The 25,409-nt window shown below is 37.4% G+C and overlaps 1 protein-coding gene and 1 pseudogene across 9 annotated transcripts in view; both read right to left on the bottom strand.

Annotated features, from left to right (window-relative positions):
• GABPB1 (GA binding protein transcription factor subunit beta 1) overlaps positions 1-25,409 on the bottom strand; it is a 63,550-nt gene that overhangs the window by 36,884 nt on the left and 1,257 nt on the right. The gene's annotated exons all lie outside the window — the stretch shown is intronic.
• LOC129046521 (small ribosomal subunit protein uS8-like) lies at positions 1,256-25,409 on the bottom strand (annotated as a pseudogene). The gene has a single exon (XR_008508053.2). The product of XR_008508053.2 is annotated as a small ribosomal subunit protein uS8-like (transcript).

Here is a 25,409-nt window from a genome sequence, read left to right as displayed (position 1 = left end):
AATTATTAAATTATGATAATTCCTAACACTTATATAACACTACAATACACAATAGTGGGTATAACATAGTAGGGTATAACATAGCTGTGTGTGTGTGTGTGTATGTATGTATGTATGTATGTACACAGAGAGACAGCAAAGAACAAGAGAAAGACTGTGCCAGATACAGTCTAAGAATCTCCACATACTAACTCATTCAATCTCACAACACCATCAAGGCAGAATTATTATCATCATCATTGTACAGTTGAGAAAACTGAGGCACAGAAGGTTACACTGCCCAAGGTCATACTGCTAGTGGAGATCTGAACCAAGGCTGTCTGGCTCCAGGGTCCAAAGTCACAATCACTATGCTATACCCCATGGTCTGAGTCCTCCTAGTGGCTAGATGTCCCCATTGAATGCATGCACTACCAATGCTGCTCCCTGGCCTAAACACTAACCACTATCTCTACATACCTAACTTCATTTCACATAAAATACAAGAGGTGGTACAATGAAACTTGGCACCAAATTAGACTCTGATTTGCAATGGTCACCAAATGATTCATATTTATGTGTCCTACTTAAATTATAAAATGCTTGGAGGCAAGAATGGTAGCTTATGTGTCTTTCAACTGGATCCCTTTTCTCTTCCCCTTAAATACTGGCGGTCCCTCAGTGTTTCATCTTTCAGCCCTCTTTTTCTTTCCCTACATTCTCTCTTCTAGCAAGTTTATCTTTCTTAGCCATAATTACCTGATGACTTCCAAATCTATCTCAGTCCAGGCCTCCCTCTAAGCACTAGACCCTAATATTCAACTGCATAGATACCTCCATCAGTAGATAGATGCCAAGGCACTTCAAAAGTCAAATTGTCCAAGTAGTGGCTTGTTCCATAGTTCAGAAACTTTGGAATCATCCTGGACCCCTTCTTCCACCCACCTCGATTCCAATCAGTCAAGACCTATCACTTTTACCTCCTAAATGTCTCTTAAATCCTTCTACCTCTTTCCAGTGATAGAGAGTAGGTCTTCAATAAATATATGTTGGGGGCGCCTAGGTGGCTCAGTCGGTTAAGTGTCTGCCTTCGGCTCAGGTCATGATCCCAAGGTCCTGAGATCAAGCCCCGCATCAAGCTCTGCATTGAGCTCCCTGCTCAACAGGGAGTCTGCTTCTCCCTCGCCCACTGCCCCTCCCCCACTGCTTGTGCACGCTCGAACTCTCTCTCTCTCTCCCCCCCTCCCTCACTCTCTCTCCCCCTCCCTCTCTCTCTCTGTCTCTCAAAAATAAATAAATAGGGGCACCTGGGTGGCTCAATCCGTTAAGGCTCTGCCTTCAGCTCAGGTCATGATCCTGGAGTGCTGGGATCCAGCCTTGTGTTGGACTCCCTGCTCCACGGGGATCCTGCTTCTGCCTCTGCCTCTGCCTCTCTGTCTCTCATGAATAAATAAATAAAATCTTTTAAATAAATAAATAAATGCTGACAGTCTTTTCTTCTCTGCCACAAACTTTGTTCATGCCTCCATCCTTTCTCTCCTAGAGCACCTCTAAACTAGTATCTGTGCCTGTCTTGCCTTCCTCTAATCCATTCTCCATTCTACTACTAAATTCTTAGTCATTCTTAAACAGAAATCATGCCCCTTGTCAGTTACCTCGGATAAAGTCAAACTCTTTGCCATTAGATTCAAGGCCTTTCACATTTGGCATCTGTTACCGTCTCCCCATTTATACCACTCACCACCTCTCACACTAAACTCTATATTCCAGACAATGTGCCATACTCAGCCCTTTTTCTCACCTTCGGGCATCTATACAAAACATTCCCTCTGCCGGGAAGAATGTTCTGCTCTCCATGCCCACTTTTGCCATATTTATTCCTACCTGCCCTTCAGAGTTCAGCTTATCTCCTCAGAGAAGCCTTCCCTGATCCCCCACCAATTAAATGAAGTGTCCTTCCTGTGTGTTCTTCTAGCATCTTAAGTTTCTCTCTACCTCGGCACTTATCAGACCACACTACATGTGCCTGTTTCCTTGGCTACATGTTGTCACTGTGCCTGAACTATGGGACCTGGTAAATGGCTCAACAAACACTGACTGAATAAATAAACACTAGACACACAGCAGAAACTCCAGAAATACTTGGGATAACCACCAGTCATCTAACATTTGACTTTTTAAATGAAAATTAAGCTGACAGCCTCACAAATTCTAGGAAATGTCACAATTAATAAAATGCTCGCTGAATTCCTAGCAGCCTTGTTGTAACTAAAGGCCTTACAAATGAATGAGATTGGAACTTGCCTGAATATTCTTTTTATTGGCAGCAACTCAAATTGACAGAGTTGATCCAAAAAAATCTGAGGTCAGTTCTATGTTTTCTGAGGCAAAAGGGAAAATTGTGAACATAATCAGTAAATCTGGATAATGGCTTTGTCTGGGACCCTCAAAATCACTTTTGCACATGCACGTTAGTATAAAAAATGTGGACAGGAAGCCAGAATTTATCTAATAAGCAGCAACAGGTCTATGAAGCAAGATCAGCTCATGGCCACCCTCAGTGACTGTGGGTCAAATCAGTACCAAACTGAATTCAAAGGTTTCAACTGAGTATGTTCTAGAACTAAGCTGTCCAATACAGTAGCCACCAGCTACCAGGCACTATGCTATTAGGCACTGAAATGTGGCCAGTCCAAATGGAGCCATGCTTTAAGTGTAACACACCAGTATCAAAAAAGAATGTAAAGTATCTCATTAACAACTTTGATATCAATTACATGTTAAAATGGTAGTATTTTGGATATATGGGCTTAAATGTTATTAAAATTAATTTTTTTAAGTGTGGCTACTATAAAACTTTAAATATGCAGCTCACATTATATTTCTGTTGGACAGAGCTATTCGAGAACCATTAATCAAAACTTCTTGGGGCACCTGGGTGGCTCAGTCGGTTAAGCATCTGCCTTCAGCTCGGGTCATGGTCCCAGCATCCTGGGATCAAGCCCCACATAGGGCTCCCTGCTCGGCAGGAAGCCTGCTTCTCCCTCTCCCTCTGCCTGCCACTCCCCCTGCTTGTGCTCTCTCTCTGTCAAATAAATAAATAAAATCTTTAAAAAATAAACAAAAACTTCTTGAAGGCACCAACTTTAGAATTTACAAAAAGTTGCAACATTTGAAAATGAGATACCGGACATTCTCTAAGAAAAACTGCATCTGATGAATTATCCCTGTTATAACACTAGACAGACTTTCCCTTTAAAAACTATAGGAAGGTATCTTTTGTCCTTGGAAGACTTCAAAAACTCACTTGGTGATGAAGTTACCCATAAATCCTACCCATACTACTACATAAATTCTTCTCTTCTTTGCAACCCACTGCACCTTTACCCCAGTCAACGACTATTCTCTTCTAATCACACAGATTTATCCCAGGAAGAGACTGAGGCTTAAAAACAATACAAGCAGAAGATGAAGACAAGGCTAGAACTCTGCTGGAACTAGGCCAGTAGATGGTTTTGAATTAATAGGGAAGCATAACTTACTTACTTACTATAAAATGAAGCCAACAAACTACAGGGTGTTATAAGCCATAACAGTGAATCATCAATATCCTCCCCAACAATAAGAACACATACACTTTGATCCTTTCTCTCCAAACCTTCTCATATTCATCCCTTCCTCTCCACTACCTCTAGTCTTACACATTCATTGCCTCATACTTTAAACATCACAATAGCCTTTTGGCTGACCTAACTCTAATTCCTCCATCCCACTGCCAGGCAATCCCACTACAATACACTTTCATTCAACTCAAACATTTCTGTATGAATCTCTACATGGTCCCTACCCTCAAAGAATTCATCACCTAGTAGAGAAGACATATATCTCATAATTCCCTTTTCTAAAATCCTCCTCAGTACAACCACTTGAAGAACAATTTATCAGTATCTAGTAGAGCTGAAGTATGCCTACCCTTTGATCCAGGAATTCCACTACTAGGAAGCTGCCGTATCTCCTTAACACACACTTACACAAAGAGAGGAAACACATATAGAAACGTTTACAGAAACATTATTTGTAATAGAAAAAAAAAGAAGAACCCTAAGTGTCCATCAACAGAAAAATATTAAGTTTTTATTATAAAATCTTTCAAATATAGAAAAGTGTATGTGTATGCATATAAATGAATATATGTGTGTATACACAAACACACACACCCATATTCCCATCACCCACATTCTAAATTAAAAGTTGGCCATCTTGCTTCATCCTACTCCTTTCTAAAAAAAAATGTACTTTACAGCTGGCACATGCTGCATTTGGTTGTTATATCTCTAGATTAATTATATTCTAGGACATTTTCCCTTCCCCCCACACCCCACCCTTGTTTTCCTTTCCCATGACATTAAATGGCCAGTTCATCTGTATCTCACATTCTGTATTTTTCTGATTGCTTCATCCAAGGTAGTACTTAATTTCTTTCATCTCCCATATCTCTTATAAACTGAAAGTCAGTCTGAAAAGTTTGATTAAATTCAGATTTTAAATTTGGCACAAAAAACCTTCAGTTGATGCACTATACTTGATACTGAATCACATCAGGAAGCACGTATTTTTTTTTGGTTCATTTTTAGTGATACTAGGATTAATAACTAGGCTGGTAATAGCCTGATCCTTCCACTGTAAAGTTTTATTGTTCTGAGACCAACTAGTACTCTGTGGAGTACTTTGGCACCATGCAAATATCCAATTCCCAATGAACCTTTTGCCTAACAATTTTAGCATCCATTAATGATCCTGGCCCAAGTCAAATATTTCATAAAAGGATGTAACAAATTGTGACTTTCTAATTCTATAATTCTTTCTATATTTATTATCTGGCATTCCTCACTAACTGTAATACATTTCTACTAAAAAAGCAGTTCAAATGTTAAATTACCAATTTTCAGAGTAAAGGATAGGTGTTAACAGCCATCTCCATTTGTCTGTTTTTTTTATTGTTGTTATATATGGTTTCAAATTGCTCTCCTTATTCTCCTTTATGTTCAAACTGTCCCAATTTCGGCCAACAAGAGCCTCTTCAGGTAGGCTTTAGTTGGGTCTGTGAAAGCTTTCTTGCTTCTGACACAAGATGTTCCAGGTTCACTAGGTATGTTCCCTGCCCCAGTCCTGCAATCAGTCATTTCTTCAAGGAGCCCTGGATTCTAAATGAAAGTACCGAAAGACCAAAATCGGGGTAATACAAATACATCTACCAAAGTAACATACTGTTTCTAGATCCTTTCAGTGTACAGAGCTAAGAAAGAAATATATATATTTGGATGGAATTAATATATATATTAAATCCTGAATTCAAACTGACATCTGTAATTCAAGTTCATCATTATAAATATTCTTTTTGCTTAGCTTCTTTGATTTTATACTTGTATTTCTATTGGTTTCTAACATATAAGCATAAAAACTTACTGGCTTTAACCAACAACAGGTACCAAATGATATCAAAATAAAAATACCAATATTACAACTAGCAATAAAACGAATGAAGTTTAAGATTTCTTTTAGTTCTTTTTGTCCTTAGCATATATGCCATTTGATATTGAGCTCAAAAGTCACTTGAAATTGTGTTTTCCTCCACGTTTAAGTAACTATTTTGATATACACATAGGATCATTTGTTTAAGTTTGTTCTCAATTTTAGAGATTTTTATTTTCATTTAATTACAATTTTTGATGTGTGAAATATTTATATAATTCAAAAGTCAAAACTAAATAAACTCAGAAATCTCACTCCCATTCCTGTTTCCTTCACACCTTTCCTACTCACCCTCTCCCCCCACCACAAGGTAACCATTTTATTAGTTTCTGGTCTGTCTTTCTCAGTTTTTCTTTCTGCAACAGAAACAAATTGGTGTGTGTATTCTTACTCCCATGCACACACTTCTTACACCAAAAGAGCATACTACATACACTGTTCTGTACTTTTTTTTTCCATTTAATATATATCCTGGAAAATTCTCCATAGAGATTTACCTCATTCTGTTTTATACCTGTAGAGTACTATGAGAAAATACCAGCCTATTTTTAATTAAAAAAAAAAAAACACAACACTAGTAATCTTTTACTCTCTAGCAATCAAGTCAAAGACCACCTTACAGTTCAAGGCCCTCTATCAACTGCTCCAACCTTGCACCTTCACCTCATCCATTTTTCTCAACTCCCACTTCATAAAGGACCCAACAGCCATCAGATTTTATTTTATTATTATTTTTTTAAGATTTTATTTATCCATTTGACAGAGAGAGACACAGCAAGAGAGGGAACACAAGCAGGGGGAGTCAGAGAGGGAGAAGCAGGCTTCCCGCCGAGCAGGGAGCCCAATGCGGGGCTCGATCCCAGGACCCTGGGATCATGAACTGAGCCAAAGGCAGACACTTAACGACTGAGCCACCCAGGCGCCCCAGCCATCAGATTTTAAACAATTCTTCCTTATTCGATATGTGCTCACCTTATTCCAGACCCAATACCTTCCTCCCTCGTACTATTTGCCCAGTTTAGATGGCTACATATCTTCTCTCCAAATCTGATACTTTAATCAAAGCCCATTTCAAAAATTACTCTTCTCCAATAAGCCTTCCTTAAATGAGCTAATTCCTCTATAATGCTTCCCTTTAAATTTTCTCAGGGATTTATACCATAATCTATGTTTCCCCTTCATTCATTAAACAAATGTTTACTGAGCATATATGTGCCAACAGAAAGTGAACAAAAAGAAGTCCCTACCCTCACAGAGCTTGTGTTCTTGGGGGGAGCATAGCAATCAATCAATCAATCAATCAATCAATAATAGTAGTACTGGTAAGGATAAATGCTATGAAGAAAATGTAAGGCAGGTTAATAAAAGAGAATACTGGATTAGAGATGGGGAATTGCCATTTTAGACAAAGTCTAGGGAAAGGCCTCTTTGAGGAGAGACATTTGAGTAGAAACGTGAATTAAGAGAGAAAGGAGAGCAAGGTAGGATTCCAAAGAAAAGCATCATGAAGGACAGGTCACTCTTTTGGCTGCTCAGCATCAGAACATCTTCATATGCCCAAGGAATTCCCCTCTGATGAGTCCTGAAAGAAACCAGAACCTCCACCTACTAATGAAGCTAAGTATTTGCTTTCCCAGCCTCCCATGCAGCTAGGGTACAGTCTTATGACCTCCTTCCAACAAAGCATCCATGATGGACTTTAACTTAGAAGATACTGCATAAAAAAGCAGGAAGTACACAGAATCCATTATGGCAAGAGTGGAAGCAGATTCCAATGACAGTAGTGGTAGTGGTTTCTTCTGTGACAATTCCTTTTCTGCTAAATTAACCAGACGTGGTTCCCAGTTTTTAGAATTAAGCACCCCCCCTCTTTTTTTTTTAAGAACTAAGAATTCTGACTGTTCCTGGTGATCCAGGGAGATGGAAGAGCAAGTATAAGGCCCTGGGCTATACGGAAAAAGGAGAGCAGGATATGCAATCACATTACATAGGGCTTTTGGCACTAGTAAGAAGTATGGATTTCACTTACTAGGAAGTTGCTGGAACATTTTAAACAGGAGAGTGTTGTGATATGATTTATATGTTATATATGTATGTGTGTGTGTGTGTGTATGTATATTTTGTCCATTGAGGCATTTTATTTGCACATACGTATTACATCCCTAGAAAAAGAATCCCAGGATTTTCCGACCTGCATGTTTTTGTCTTGCTTCTTTGTGGTCCATGATGCCAGCTTAGTACAATGAAACCACACTGGCAGGATAGGAGCAGATTATTCTGTCATTTTTCTAGATCTTTGAGTTGCACATCAAATCTGGGGCTGATCACTCCACACTTGTTTAACCCACCCATGAGGCTCACAACAATTTTCCCAGCTCTGTCATCACCAATGATTTCAAATTCGCCCATGTAACCATGCTTCATCATCACAGTTAGAAACCGGACATGACTTGGGGGCATGGCCTAATAAGAACCTGGTGTTTGCCTCTCTTTTTGGCATTGTTAATGCTCTTGAGAGAATCTGCCAAGACATTCATGTGCACCATTATGGCAAGATGGTAGAAAGATCTGATTTATATTTTTTAAAAACTACTCCTGTTTTATATAGGTAGTCCATAGAGGAAAGCAAGAATTGAGGCAGGAATACTAGTTGGGAAATTATTCCAGGCAAGAGCTGATAGTGCCTTAGGCTAGGATGATACCTATGTAATCATTTAGACTTTTTATCTTTAATTATTATATATCTAAGCTTAAATCTAGCATCTAATTTTGTGCTCTCTATTCCTTACCTGTTCAGGTTCTTTTCTCTCTTGCCTTCTTTTGGACTGATTCTTTTTTTAACATTTTATCTATTTCTTTTACTGATTTGGAAGTTATATTCTCTATTTTTGTTCTTGTAGATGTTCCCTAGAAATTACACCATGCATTAAAGTCCAAAGTTAATGAAAATCTTGTTTTAAAAGACTAAGCAGGCATCAACCAATGACAATGTGTGGACCCTGTTTGGATTCCAATTTGAAGAAACTAAATGTAAATTTTTTAAAAACTTTCTTTAGGGCAGTGAAAATATTTGGTATGATACCATAATGATGGACACATGTCATCATGTATTTGCCCAAACTCAGAGAATGTACACCAATAATGAATCATACTGTAAACTACAGACTTTGGGTGATTACAATGTGCCAGTGTAGGTTCATCAATTGTAACAAATGTACCACTCTGGTGGAGGATATGAGTAAGAATGTCTTAATTGGAATTCCAGAAGAAGAGGAGAGAGAATTCCAAAGAAAAGCATCATGGGAGAGGTTATGCATGTATGGGGGCAGGTGGTGTATGGGAAATCTCTGTGCTTTCCCCTCAAGTTTGCTGTGAACCTAAAACTGCCTTAAAAAAAATAATAAATGTTAAAAAAAAAATTTTGACATCAAAAACTAATGATGTAATACATGGTGATTAACATAATAAAAAAAAAACCATTTTGGATAGTTAAGGAAATACTTGAGAAAGTTCCCAGCTGTTAGATGTTCAGTACTTCCCTTTTTTGGTTCCATAAGACATTTCAATAAAGGTGAATGTTGTATTTATTTAAAAAAAAAAAGTCATTTTGCAGATAATTAAGGAAAGTGAATGCTGCCTAAATATGTAGTGATATTAAGGAATTATGTTTATTTTTTTCTGGATATAATAATTATATTATAGTTTAAGTTTATATATTTTTAGAGATAAAAACAATATATTTATGGATTAAATAATTGATACTTGAGATCTGTTTTAAAATAATGAGGAATATGTAAGAAACCACTGTAGTCTTGAGTTGATCATTGTTGAAACCGGGTAATGAATACAGGGGAGTTCATTACACTCTTCTTTGCTTTTACATATTTAAAGTTTTCCATACAAAGGGTTTTTTTATTTAATTTTTTTTAAAGATTTTATTTATTTGACAGAGAGAGAGACAGCGAGAGAGGGAACACAAGCAGGGGGAGTGGGAAAAGGAGAAGCAGGCTTCCCACCGAGCAAGGAGCCCAATGTGGGGCTCGATCCCAGGACCCTGAGATCATGACCTGAGCCGAAGGCAGACGTCCAATGACTGAGCCACCCAGGCGCCCTACAAAGGATTTTTTTAAACTTACCCTCCTTCTAGACAATACAAAGACCTTAAAACCTAGACCCCCACTTATTCCTCTTCTGCTATTGCCTTGTCTTTTAATCCATTAGAGAGTCTTACTATTATATGCAGTCAAGATTCACTTTCATTTTCCAAATATGTATTACTTTCTTTACTTTTCAGCCCTTCATACATTTCTTTCCTTCCATGTGGTAATCAATTTCATTCTTCCCAAAGTATATCCTACAGAACTGCACTAATACGGTGCATGTGGTTATTTAAATTTAATTAAAACTTCAGTATCTCAATCACACTAGCCACATTTCAACTGCTCAACAGCCCTATGTGGCTTATGACTACAATACTGGACAGCACAGATAAAGGAACTTCCATCATCACAGAAACTTCTACTGAACAGTGTTGGTTTAAATTATCTTTAACGAGTGAGATGCTGGTGACAACTGTTTTTCTCCAAAATATCTTTATTTCACCATCATTTTTAAAAGATATTTTCACTGGATATAAAATTCTAGGTTGGCAAGGTTTTTTTCATTTTATATTGCAGGCATCATTTTTACTATCTTTTGACTTCCATTGCTCCTACTGAAAAGTCACTACGTTTGTCTAATTCTCACTCCTTTGGTGGTTATCTTCTTTTTCTCCAGATACTTCTAAGATTTTTCTCTATGTCACTGTTTTTTGCATATTCTTCATGATGTGTCTAGGTATGGATTTATGGATACAGAATTCTTGTATCCTGGTTTGATATCTTTTGTTGGTTCTGGAAAATATCAGCCATCATGTCTTTAAATGCCCCTTTTCTCTCTCTCCTCTTCTTCTGGAATTCCAATTAAGACATTCTTACTCTATCCTCCATATCTCTTACACTGTCACTTATATTTTCTATCTTTTTCCCTCTAAATTACATCCTGGATAATTCTGTCTGATCTATATTCCAGTTCAATAATTCTTCTGATGTGCAATCTGCTGTAAATTGCATCGTTACGTTTTTAATCCAGTTATCATATTTTTTTATTTCCAGCAGTTGGGTTTGGTATTTTCAAATCTATGATGCCACTTTTTTATTTTGTAGTTTCATGTTTCCTGTCTTCCGAATTTGCCATTTATTTCTGTGAATACAGTAAGCATGGTTGTTTTATCATGTATCTTTTAATTCTAATATATGATGCCTATGAATATCTGTTTCTGCTGTTGTTTCTGTTCATGTTTCCTTTGTCTCCTTGTATGCCAGCTTATCTTTGACTATGTGCTGGTCAGTGTCCTTAAAAAAATTATTTGTAGAGATGTCTAAAATGAAGAAGTGTTCTTCCAGGGAACATTTTCATTTGCTTCTGCCAAGCACCTAGGGGACACGACAAATCAGGGACTGCCCTAAATTAAGTCATGGTTTAAATTTCCCTTACCTTGCTAGGCTATGGCCATAACTTTATAGAGACTTATTTCTTTTCTCTTTTTTTTTCCTGCTCTGCTCAGTGCCAAGACCACTTGCCTTGAAGTCCCTTGATATTTGGCTGGAAAGTAAGCAATGAAAGGGGAACAGGGATTAGCTCTGATTTATCCTTCTCCCACAGGTATAGACACATGTCCACATGTTGGGTAGACTTTGAATCTTGGTTTCTGTCCACCTTTCCCCACAAGTGTAATGAAAAGAAACCTAAATTTCTTAAAATCTGCAAACATACTCAGGCCAACAGTGGCTTCAGTTCTCCAGATATTCTGCTAACCTCTCTTGGTTTAGGCTTTCTTCCAGAATTTGGCTTACCAGATTCCCTTATCTTTCCAGTTCTTCAAAACTCTTAAGGTGGTGTTTATAGATCTTATCCAGAATTTGCAATTCTTTTCAAAAAGAGACTGGTCTAAATACTCTAGCCCACCATTACCCAGATGTAACATCTATTTTGAAGTTGAGCTAACAGAACTTCCTCATGTATTAGATATCAGGGTACAAGAAAAAGAGGAGTCAGAAATGACATCCAGGTTTTTGGCCTGAATAACTTGGTGAAAAGTGCCAAAATTAAGATGGCAAAGTGGGATATGGTAGGTCAGGTGTAAAGAGTTTACTCACAGACATAAGTTTGAGATGCCTTAGCTAGATTATAAGTTTCTTATAGGTATGGACAAGGTTTTCTTTTAGTGCCATTCACACCCATAAGTACTTTATAACAGTGTTGCACACATAGTTGGTATTCAGCAAACTAAAGATTTCTCTACTTCAGTACTACTGCCATATCGGGCCTGACAATTCTTTGTTATAGGAGATTTTTCTATGCATTGTAGGATATTGGCAGCATCCCTGGTCTCCACCCATTAGATGCCAGTGGCACCATCCTGTCCCCCATTTTTTGACATCAAAAAAAAATGTCTCTAGATATTGCTGAATGTCCCCTAGGGGTAAAATATCCCTGACTGAGAACCACTAACGCTTCTTAAAGTTAATTTATATACCATCCTTTCACTCAACTGGACACAACAAAGATACACAAGAGGTAAAAATCTATCTAAGCCCAAACTATAGCCCACCCCAAACCAGCATTTCTCAAATTATGTTTCCCAAAGCACCGGAGGACTGTAGTACTGAGAAAGACAGTGGGTAAATGGGTAAGCATAGGTTAGAGGTGACAAAACAGTTTCACCCTCACTAAAGCAAGACCATCTCCAACTGTTACAGGATTATATATATAACATTATTATAATTTTTAAAAGAAAGCTACTGCCAGCAAAATGTCTTTTCTTCAGATATGAAATGGTTAAAATTTTAAATCTCCAGCAAGAATTACTTAACAGCTTTATTTTATTGCTATTCCACACCCAAATCCTTATTAACATAAACCTAGAAAAGATTTACTAAATTCACCTGCAAGTCCTGGCATGTATGTGCTTTATCTGTGCTCCCCTCCTTTTTTTTTTTTTTTTTTTTACTCTAGACCAAATAAAAATCAGGTAAAAGTTGTATGGATACATTAAGGCCTCAAAATCAGATTCTGAAATAAAACTCATTCAAATAAATTTTAAATCCCAAACTATATAGCAAGAGCTTGTTTTAGGCAGCACCCAGAATGCTGGGACTCCTCCATTAGGTTAAACGTCCTTATCTTGTATAATATACAGTGACAAGTATATATGAAAAAATAATTTTCATGCTCTACTATAAACTTCTCTAAGCCAGTTTTAATATTGTTTTAAATATTACAATATAATCTCAGCTACTCTAAAGATCACATCCTTATACAAAGCTATTTTTATTTCTTTGAATTTCAGTTACCAAAAGATGTAATTAAATTGGAACCATGCTAATAAATTAAGTTCCTGATCCCCACATAAGCTATGTATTTATCAGATATACACTCTTTATTTCTCTATGTACATTCTGTGTATACCAATGTCCCTATTTAACTGTAAAATTATGACATCATTACAAAGCTGTTCTCCATAAAACCTAGACTATAAATGGCTGTGATCAATAAAAAATATTTATTGATGACTATTTTATATTTTTTATTTGAGAGAGAGAGGGAGACCACGCACATGGGGAGGAGGGGCAGAGGGAGACAGAGAAGCAGACTCCCCACTGAGCAGGGAGCCCAACGTGGGGCTCGATCCCAGGACCCTAGGATCATGACCCAAGCAGAAGGCAGACACTTAACCAACTGAGTCATCCAGGCACCCCTATTGATGACTATTTAACAGTCATGTTTAAAATAATCTCAAGTTCCAGGGTGCCATGCGCCTGAGATTGAGCCCCATGTTGGGCTCCCTGCTCAGGGGGGAGTCTGCTTCTCCCTTTCCCTCTGCCCCTACACCTCACTCATGCTCTCTCTCAAAATCTTTTTTTTTTTTTTAAGATTTTATTTATTTATTTGACAGAGAGAGACACAGCAAGAGAGGGAACACAAGCAGGGGGAGTAGAAGAGGGAGAAGCAGGTTTCCTGCAGAGCAGGGAGCCCGATGCAGGGCTCGATCCCAGGACCCTGGGATCATAACCTGAGCCGAAGGCAGACGCTTAATGACTGAGCCACCCAGGCGCCCCAACTCTCTCAAAATCTTTATAAATAAATTAATTAATTAATAAAATAAGCTCAAGTTCCATATCTAAAGCACATAAATTACACACCCATATACCTACACACACAAAAACACTAAACAGGGCTAAGGATTCATCAATTAGCACGTCCAGAACTTCCCATGCACCTACCAAAACTTAATCTTCCTCCTATCCTCCCTGATGTTGCTACCACCCTTCTTACCTCCCAAATTAGAAACCTGAGAGCTATCCTTAACTTTGTCCTCTCCCTGTCTTTACATACAGTTGGTCATCAAATACTGTAAGGTCTACTTCGCATCTCTTTTTATCTTACATTCTTTTTTCTCAATAGGCAATAGTTTTGTATAGCTCAAAAATCCAAACCCAGAAATGCATACACGGAAAAGTCTCAGTGGAAGCATTTACACTATTACCACTCCCCCCAGACACAAGTAATCACCTTTGCTAGTTTCATGGGTAACCTTCCACTATTTCTATTATTACCAAAAGATAGCATTACTACATACACTGTTCTCCATTTGCTTTTCTTAACACATCCTGGAGATCTTTCCTATTAGTTCATAGACAGCTTCCTAATTTTCTGTATAGCTGCTTAGTATGCTACTGTGTAGATAGGTCTTAGTTTATTATGGATGGACACTATCACTATTGTATACAACACTGCAACTAATAACTGTGTAAATGTATCATTTTGTTTCATATAACTGTAGGATAAATTCCCTGAAGGACTGCTGAGACAAAAGTAAATACAATTCTAATTTTGATATATATTGTGAAACTACCCTCATGCCATTTATAAATTAGTCCTCTTCTCACCGCCTTTGCCACTGCATTTTCATGCCTATATTAATGAAGTACCTCCTTACCTGGCTTCCTTCCTTCCCCAACTATTGTCCATCCTATTGTCAACTGGTCATTATTATTTTAATGAATTTGTAAATATACACTATATTCTAATTTTAAAATTCCAAAGATTACTGAAAAAGCCAGTTCCCTCTAATCATCCCTATCTCTGCTCCCAAAACCCAATTCTCTATCCACCACCCAAGAAATGAGCACTATTATCAGTTCAGGATTACCCTACCAGACCATATTCTTTGCATTTGCATGCATGTTTGTGTACCTGCCCCTCCAAAACACAGCACTGTTCTGGGTTTTTTCCCTTATGTATATAAATAGTATCATACTGTACATACTGCTCTAAGTACTCAAGATATGTCATATTCATTTCTTCGAATTATTACATGTTATTCCATAGTATGGATATACCAATCTACTTGGTCATTTTAGTATTGTGACCAGTTTAACTTATTTTTCCAGGTTTTTTTACTACCATAAATGCTGCAATTAACAGAGTTGTACGTGCCTCCTTATGTACATACACTAGTGTTCCTTTAGTGCAGAAAATGGGCAGATTTGCTGGGAATACCATTTCAAATTAATAGATACTAACAAACTGCCCATGTCAATTTACACCCCCGAAACAATTTATACTCCCAACAACAGTTTATAATGTTTATTATTTCCTCATAATATAGCCAATTTTAATATTAGCAAGCTTTTAAAATTTTGCCTCTATTAACTTTCTGCTTTAATATGTACCTCTCAAATTACTAATGAGATTGCATAACTTATCAAATATTTGTTGGCCACTTACGTTTCCTTGCCTGAAACTACCTGTTTGTATACTTCACTTGTTTTTCTGCCACTGTTTCTTTGTAGAAGTACATCATACATATTTCTTATTTGTTATATGTGTTGCAAATATTCCTCCCAGTCTATTTGAAATTTATATATTTTGAACACTGTCATAAAGTCTTACACTGTGGTTTGATATTTTATCAAAATATCTTCCTAAAACATACAATCATGTATTCCAGTCACCTACAGAATACAGAATTTAACCATATGTATATTTAACTTGAAGTGAAAAATAATTTAGTTGGCCCCCTACCATTCTATTTCATAAACATAGATCCCAGAATTACCCTGAAATGTGAATCTCCCATTTCCTCAGTACGTCTCAATTCTCAAATGCTTCTTCTAGAGTAAACTTAACATTGCAATAGGTGAAAGTTTAATGTTTAAAAAACATTTTTTGGTACAACAGAGCCCATAAATGTAAGCCAACTTTCTCTAGGGCACAATTGAGGAAACAGCAATGTATTTCATCACTTGAGGAAAAACTGGCTGTATTGGACTTATTGAGAGATGGTATCTCTACTTCCCATGTAGCAACTTCCTACAATGCATTTCAGACCTTTTTGGATCTGGCCCGTGCCTCCCTCAAGCCTCATCAACTCACCACTTCCCACTTGCATTTATGCTCCAACAATACACAGTTACCTATAATTACCCCTACATACTATTCTGTTTTGTGATACCATTCCTTTATGTGTTATTCTGCCTGAGAAGTCTTCTCCTTACCCCAAGTTACCTCACCACATACTCACATTCTTCCTCCAAAACTCGGTTCAGACATTACCTCCTCCAACAAGCTCCCGCTGACCTTTTCAGCAAAAAGAATTAATGATTTCTCTATTTTCTCATTGTGGCCTGAACCTACTTTCATTAATATGTGGATTCCACTCTGTTACAGAATTGTTTACAAGCTCTCCTCTCCTATAAGCCTCAGGAAGTCAGGCTGAGTTTATCTTATTCTTATGTATTTAGTATTCAGCAGTTTCTAGTATCCAATTCAACAGCTATTTGCCAAATTAAACAAGTCCTCTCTATTCAGCAGTAAACATTAAAAACCTATACCAAAATAATTGAAATCATGATCTTTAACTGAAGATATTTCACAACCTGGAAGAATATGTGGATTATAATAAAAGCAGTCTGTAGTTTTTTTTTTTTTAAGTATTAAGTTTTTTTTTTTTTTTAAGATTTTATTTATTTATTTATTTATTTGTGAGAGAGAATGAGAGAGAGAGAGTCAGAGGGAGAAGCAGACTCCCCGCTGAGCGGGGAGCCCGATGCGGGACTCGATCCCCGGACTCCAGGATCATGACCTGAGCCGAAAGCAGTCGCTTAACCAACTGAGCCACCCAGGCGCCCTTAAGTATTAAGTTTTTAACTGTGAAATCATTTAGTAGGCTACAGTCAACATTTTTTAAAATATCGGCATATATCAAAGGTATATTGTTTCATGAAAACTTTGTTCCAGTTATACACATGCACATACAAACACACACAATGTGTATGTACGTTATTGATGCAAAATAATTTCTTACTGTAGGTCACAATAAAAAAATACCTTGAAAGCTACTTCCATTGTTGCTATATGGGTTCAGAGAAGCTTTAAATCAACAAAATGATGTAGTCAAGGAAGGCTTGTTCAATGAAAGACAATATTTGGAGCATACTCTAGCTCCCCACGACCTCTCTAATCTCACCTATTACTCCCCCTTATTCATTCTGCTTGAGGTACACAAGCCTTGGGAATTATTTGAACAAGCCAAAAATGCTTCCACCTCAGGGTCTTCAAAACACGTTTCTTTGGCCCAGAAAGCTCTTCACTTATATAACTTCATTGTTTACTCCCTCATTCCGGGACACCCAAAAAGATCTTTCCCTCACCACCTAAAATAGCAACCACCTCCCACCATCCCAACCCGTTATCCAGTTTTATTCCTTTTCATGCCACTCGTTACCACCTGATATTTACTGTGCATTTCCTCCCCCCTCATCCTGAATGTCAGCCCCAAGAAAACAGAGACTCTGTCTACTGTATCCCCAGAGATCAGGACAGTGCTGGCACGAAGCAAACACTTCTGAATAGTCTGTGACAGGCCTATCAAGGAAAAGGAAAAGGAAGAAGACAGGGAGTCGTGCCTGAGCATGGTATATTACGGAGGAAACAAGACTGAAGTAAGGTTGAAGAAGCAGAATATGAAAAGGTTTGAAAGTTAGAAAGCAGAGTTTGGACTTTATTCTGCAGACAACTGGAAGTCATTCAACGTTTTGAGCAAACGGTGATCCACTCAAACATTTATTCAGTACAAGTTCAATTCACTTTGCTTGGCATGATGGAGAGCACAAAGGTCAATATCACATGTTCTCTCCTCCGGCTGTTCAGGTTTAAAAGCAGTGGGTTCAAAAAAGTTTTAGGAAAATTATTCTGGCAGCCATATGCAGGATGGATTGGAAGAACAGACTCCAAAGTGAGGATGGGAAATAGGCACTGCAGAGCCTCAGGACAAACTGAGACCCAGTAAAGAGTAATCTGAAGAACTGTGCTGATGGATATAAATAATAAAAGAGAAACATGTATTACAAAAACTTTACTATTTAAATATGACAATTATTACCCAACCATTGTAGATAACGATCAGAGTGATCAGAGAGGAAAAGTAAGTGTGGCAGCAAGATTCCTAGAAAAGCAAAAGAATCCTCTTCCTTCCATTCAGTTCACAAAATAAGATGAAAGAATAGACTTGTCGTGGTGACAAAAAAAAAAAATGTAAGCAAGCTTGTACTCTATTTGCTTTTTCAATTAAGTAGAAATCAATGGCATCTTTTGAGAGAGAGGAAGAAGATACATGAGAAAACAGAAAAATGTGAGATTAATAAAAAAATTGCCAAGAGTAGCAAGGGCCCACTGGGAACTGTTCAGCATAAATTCATAATGGCCAAGAAATCTTCTAAATTACCCACCTTCCTCCATAAATATGCTGTGACCTGTGAAAAAAAACAGGAGATAGATGGTGGAAAGATTTGACAACGGTAAATATGAAAGAAGTGGTGGGTGTCAAAAGTTCCGTCAAGGCTACATCTAATGCATATAGCAATAAACGAAGGGAGAGAAATTGAGTCTATATGAAAGGAATGGCTAAAGGCACAGGTGGAGTAATCACATGGGCAAAGATATAAGAGTTCATCTAAGCCAGTTAGGATGTAAGGGAAATTTTTCAGTTCATTTTAACAACATACTGTTTGCTATGGTCCGAATGCTTGTTGTGTCTCTCCCCAACCCCTCAAATTTGTATGTTGAACTCCTAATGGCCAAAGTGATGGTATTAGGAGGTGGGATATTTGGGAGGTGATCAGGTCATGAGGAAGGATCATTAAGATTTATGCCCTTATAAAAAGAAACCCCAGAGAGTTCCCATGCCCCTTCCTCCATGTGAGGATACAACAGAGAAGTCTGCAACTGGAAGAGGGTCCTCACCAGACCCCAACTATGCTTGCACCTTGATCGTGGACCTCCTAGCCTTCAGAATTGTGAGAAATCAGTTTCTGTTGTTTATAAGCTACCAAGCCTCCAGTTTTTTATTATAGCAGCTTGGACTAAGGCACTGTTTAAATTTTTTCCCTCTGTTTGGATACATGGTAAGTGCTATAGACACAAAGGAGTACAGGAATCAGAAGGGCTGCACAGCCCATAATTTTATCATGAGAGGAAGTGACCTAATTCCAATGTTCAGTTCTATAATTAATACTATGACTTAGGATAAATATCCACCTCAGTGCCCACATCTACAGAATGGGAGAGCACGTTAAAGAGAGGTACCATAGTAGCCTCTACTCACCTCCTATAAAGAATTACTGCTGTAGTAAACCAAGTTACCATACAGCAATGGTACTACTGCATATTTACCCAAAGAATACAAAACACTAATTCAAAAGGATATATGCACCCCTATGTTTATTGCAGCATTATTTACAATAGCCAAATTATGGAAGTATCCATGTCCATGTGTCCATCGATTGATGAATGGATAAAGAAGATGTGTGTGTGTGTATATGCACAATGGAATATTACTCAGCCATAAAAAAAAGAATGAAATCTTGCTATTTGCAATAACATGGATGGAGCTAAAGAGTGTAATACTAAGTGAAATAAGTCAGAGAAAGACAAATACCATACGATTTCACTCATACGTGGAATTTAAGAAACAAAACAAGCAAGCGAAGGGAAAGCGAGAGAGACAAACCAAGAACCAGACTCTTAATTATAGAGAACAATCTGATGGTTACCAGAGGAGAGGCGGATGGGGGGATGGGTTAAATTAGTGATACAGATTAAGGAGTGCATTTGTTTTCATGAGCACAGGGTGATGTATGGAACTATTAAATTACTACTGCACACCCAAAACTATTGTAACACACTGTATGTTAACTGGAATTAAAAACTTAAAAATAGAAAAAAACAAGAAATATCTTATTCCTCAAGTGTAATGAGACAGAAAGAAAGCTAACTGGGTTAGAGGAACTCTCAAGCCTCTTCTAGAAAAGATTCTACACTATGTAACAGAATCAACAATATTGGCAGAGGTTTAGCATATTTTATAATAAAAGGAAATAGAACTGAACATTGTTATTTTTTTAATTTTTAAATTATCATGGATCATAAAGCTATATAACAACATGAAAAGGTATGTGTTGAAACATTAAAATAAAATAGGACTCAAAGCTAAATAAATATTCTACAAGTTCCTTAATTTCAATTCCAAAACACAAAAACTCTTTTGGTGGCAAAACCTTACCTGACATAAAGCTATTTATAGCTTTTATTTACCCCATTTGGTGTAAACCTTCCTAGGTTTTGCTGCAGAAATAGTAATGTGTTTGAAGAGGACTGGACTCTGTTGAAAGGTTACATTATTACTTTGCCTATATCCAAAAAATTCTTAATTCCAAAACCTATTAGACCCAAGGGTTTTAGTGGGCTATGATCCCATAATAATAATTGCTAACATTTGCTGAGCTATTAAATGTGTGTCAGACACTGTTCTGATCACTTTATATGCAGTAACTCATCTAATCCTCCCAACCACCGCAACATAGGTATTATAATTATCCCAATTTTACAAAGGAGGAAACTAAGGCAGAGAGATTAAAGTAAATTGCCTAATGTCGGAAAGCCAGAGAGTGACCAAGCTGAGATGAATACAACATTTAAAATATTACACATAAGAGGAAGAAAACACAAAATTGAGAACTGATTATGACAGAATGGTAGGAGTCCACGACTGTTCTCTATGCAATTAACATATTACTTCTAGAATGGTAAGGAATCAAACTTAAAAAAATACAAAACACTTCATGTGCTTACAAATTCTCATTTATGTGCAATTTCTAAGTCAAAGTGCATAAACTGCACAGTATAAAATCCAAGCTCCTCAGTTTGTTATTTAATTTCTTATTGAAATATGACATTTTAATATGCTTTTAGTTACAAATAATACACAAAAATATATATTCATTGCAGAAGTCAGAAAATTTGGATAAGCAAAGAGAAAATAATCACTTATAAAACTACACTCAGAAATAACCACTTAACAATTTGGCACATATCCTTCCAGAGGTCAATACAATTTTCCCTTGAACAATGCAGGGCTGAGGGGTACAGACACCCCACACACTCCCAGACACACAGTTGAAAATTTTGACTATAACTTTTCTCTCCCCAGAAATTTAACTATTAATAGCCTACTGCCAACTAGAAGCTTTACCAATAACATAAACAGTGGATTAATACATATTTTGTGTGTTATACACTGTATTCTTACAGTAAAGCAAGCTACAGGAAATGTTGAGAAAATCATAAGAGAAAATACATTTACAGTACTATACTGTATTTGTCAAAAAAAAAGCCTGTGTATAAGTGGACCCGTGCAGTTCAAAGCCCTATTGTTCAAGGATCAACTGTATATTTGTTTTTTAACCAAAATGGAATTGTGTTTTTAAAACTACTTTTTTTACTTAACATATACCAAGACATCTCTTCATGTCTTCACGTTCTTCTAACATCATTTTAACAGCTAGGCACGGTTCACCCCACTGTGAATACATATCCTAACAATCACTGTGAAACATTTAGGTTATGTACGGCACAGTGATCAAGAGTTACTGACTCTAGAGTCAAACAGCTTGGATCCAAGTCCTGGCTCTACCACATACTAACTCTGCTACCTTAGGCAAGCTACCTCATTTCCCTACGCCTGTTTTCTCTGCTGAAAAATGGAGGAGAATATTATCTACTTCATATGATTAATGTGGGAGTGGGGTCAAATGTTAATACACAGCTTTTACTATCAACAGCACTGCAATCAGGATGCTCACTGCTAAATCTCTGCACACATCCTTATTACATCAAGATAAATTCCCTTAAATGAGAGTTTCCATGTCAGAAGATATGCCCATTTTTAAGGCTTTGAGTCTCCCAAATTACAGATGGGTTTATTTTTTTTTTTTTTTAGATTTTATTTCTTTATTTGAGAGAGTGAGCGAGAGAGAGAGAAGGAGCAGGGGGGACGGGAAAGGGGCAGAGAGAGAGAAGCAGACTCCCTGCCCAGCAGGGAGCCCGACATGGGGCTCGATCCTGGGACTCCGGGATCATGACCTGAGCCGAAGGCAGACATTTAACCGACTGAGCCACCCAGGTGCCCCTATAGCTGGGTTTAAAGCCCTCATCAAATAGCTCTCTCACTTAATACTCATTTCTCTTTATCCAAGAAGGTGAAAACTATGATCCAGTTAAGCTAACCAGCTTGTTTCACTCATGACTTTTGCTCTTCTACTTTTGTACCTGCAAACCTAGACATATATCATAAAGTCTCAAAAGTTTGTAGGGAACTTTAGGACACCTGGCCCAATTCCTCATTCAGCATATCAACTTCTGCACCCTAGAATCCCTAACTTGAACATTATCAGTGAAAGCAGAGCGCCTACCACCCACACAACCCATTACATTTTTACGGTTTTGTAGAAATTTTATCTTGAAAGAATGCTGAAATCCTCCTTCTAACTACTACTCATTGATCCTACCTAGTTCTTTCTAGTCAGATCAAACCTGATCTTTCTGTGTGACAGACCTCTAAATATTTAAAGATAGCTATCATTCCTTAGATGAGCTTCCTTCTCTTCTTTGAGCCAAACAGGTGTCTATCACCTGGGGAACTTGAGAAAAATACAGCAGCCCAGGTCCTATCCTACTTAAGCTCCGTGTTTTTGCTCTGCAGGTGATTCTGATATAAAGTCTGAGAACTGATCTAAGGGCCCACTCATAATGTGACAGTATGCTACCTAAAAAGCTGACACACTATAAGTATCCCAGGTATAATACAAGTACAAAGTAAAGTGTGGCTAATACCTGCTCTTTCTTTCCAGAGAGAGAGAGAGAGCGCAAGCAAGGGTGCAGGAGCGGCAGAGGGAGGAGGAGAATCTCAAGCCAACTCCATGATGAGCACAGAGCCAGACCGGTGGCTCCATCTCACAACCCTCAGGTTATGACCTGAGCCGAGATGAAAAGTCAAACGCTTAACCGACTGAGCCACCACGCGCCCCAATACCTGTTCTATGTTGTTCTACCAAATTCAAAAATGACATTTACTTTTTAAAAAATTATACCATAGCGTTGATTCACATTAAATGTACAGTTAAAATGATCGAGTCTTTTGCACATTCTGTATTTGTGCTTTAGCGTCTTGGGCCCTATCTGCCTGCCTTTCCAACTATTCCCATTAAAATGTAAGAGAACCAGGACAAAGAGTTTCAAATTCCTATTTCTAAATATATCAACGGCTCTACATATGATTTACCTTCAGTAGAGAAATCATTTCACGCTTTAGCCTCTACACTTAACCTCATGGACGTACTTAGCCTAAATGAAAATATACTAGCCCACCAACAACTGAACTGACAGGCAACTGCACCAACACATCTTCTCTATGCAAAGCACTGTCGTCCACACAGTGGGGAAACACAGTCCTTAATACTAGTAGACAGACCTTCTAGGAAGCATGATGGAACAAACACCTTCAAAATAGTGTAATACCAAGATAGAGACATCATACTATAGAAACCTACGATTACTAGTTGGAAAGCTCTGGGGCCAAAGAAATGATAGTCATTAGAAAACTAAGTCACCCTCATCTTTTAAGGTTTTGTTTCCCTTTGCTTTTTAACGTTTATGAGAGAGGGAGGAGATGGACCCATCAGTGAATTCACCCACACTCAGGCTACTTGCAAAGGGAACTTGCACCCTCAAAAATACACCCTCAAAATAAATTCATGATTCAAAATTTCATGTAATGACTTCTGAATTCCTGACTTATTTGCTTTACCTGTTACTATTCCTAACTTAGGAGGTACTCAAGACAGGGGGAAAAAGGAGGGGGGCATTCTAAAGATGAGGTCCATCATAAATAAATCTCAGAGTTGCTGGGTCAAAGGGAGACAAGTAAAATTAACCAAGAACCAATCTGATATTTATTTTCATTTACATAGCAAACATCAAAAATATACCTGGCATTTTCAAACAATTATGTCAAGAATGACCAGATGCTTCCTGTTGATGGAACAGTAGAGAACTAGTCTGAGAGAATCAAAGTAGAGTTCACAGAAACAACTGGAAATGAATTTAGCTTCATTTCAAAACCATTAATCCAAAGTATGGCCTTAACATTTTCACACATTTACAGTATAACTGGCCTCCAACCTAAAATACCCAGATTGACTGAAAGAGAGAACTCAAACTCTAAGTTAGGAGAGTTAACTCTAAAGGTATGTATATGCGTTACTAAAGTGTTGTTTGACCAAATGTTTCACTGCAGGATTCCTTTTAAATCTGGAGCTCCTGCAGTGCTTTGACAGTGTCCTATCTTCAAATACTGCTTTTACACACTAGTTTTCACAAGCACATCTAATATGAAATTCACATTTTACTTGCATACATAATTAAGTTGTGGAAATAAAAATTAAGTTTAGTCACTTAAAATATTTGCAAATGTTCCTGAGACTCCAGGATCATATGCAGATTACACAATCCTTACTTTTCATACTGTTTATGCAACTAAATCCCAAACTGAAAAAAGAGTGCAAGAAAAAAGTATAGAAATCAACGCTCCTATCCATATTTTTTAAATGTGTCTTGTATTACCCTATTTGACTTGTATGGGGAGAGGATGGAAATGACAAATCTCAGTTTAAAAAAAAAAAAAAATTAAAAAAAATTAAAAAAAAAATGAACATACAATGGAGTTTTGGGAGTTTTCCAAAGGTTACATGGTGTGATACCACAACAGACTTAATGCAGTAGACTTAAGAATCTAAGTATCTTCTATTAAACCAGACATTTAAAAGACTTGAAGAAATGCAAAACAATGTCATTCTTACCTAGTATGTCACTTGTATTAACGTGTAATGAATTTTTGTTTCTGCTGTTATTTGGGGGGAAATATTTAAAAAGAGAAAAATTAAGAAAAAAGCATAAAGCCATTTTTAATTTCCTTAAATTCAGAGTCTGAACCTGAAAGTGGAAGTGTCAAGGCTGATGGTTATAGGTCAGTGCGAAGAAATTTAAATCAAGCTGGGTGGGTCTCTACGTGAAATAACTATCTGCAAAAGTAATTTTTGACCACTAACATCTGCATAATAAATTATAATGCATCTTTAATTCTGGAATGGAAAATTACTTTACAAGGATCATTTACTGACTACATCAAAACATTTTCCAGATAAAAATTGTACTTCAGAAAGTAACTTGCCTGAACCGAGACAGCAAATCAGTGTTCGGAGAGAGCACTTAAAATATTTCCACATTACCAAGCCCCCTTCAAAAGTACTGTGGTGGTCGCTACCCCTCCTTTGAACAGATGTCTGCTCGCCACAATCCAATCAGGTTTAAAGCAAGAGTATGTGTACTGAAAACAAGCTTAAAGTGGGAAAACACACACAAAGCAGGCCTATATAATTCCTTTGGTTTCAGTTTTCACG

This window comes from Mirounga angustirostris, unplaced genomic scaffold, assembly GCF_029215605.1.
Source record: "Mirounga angustirostris isolate CCGP_5_RB_7025 unplaced genomic scaffold, mMirAng1.0.hap1 SCAF_9, whole genome shotgun sequence".
Taxonomy (NCBI): Eukaryota; Metazoa; Chordata; class Mammalia; order Carnivora; family Phocidae; genus Mirounga; species Mirounga angustirostris.
This window is presented reverse-complemented; position numbering and strand designations above follow the sequence as displayed.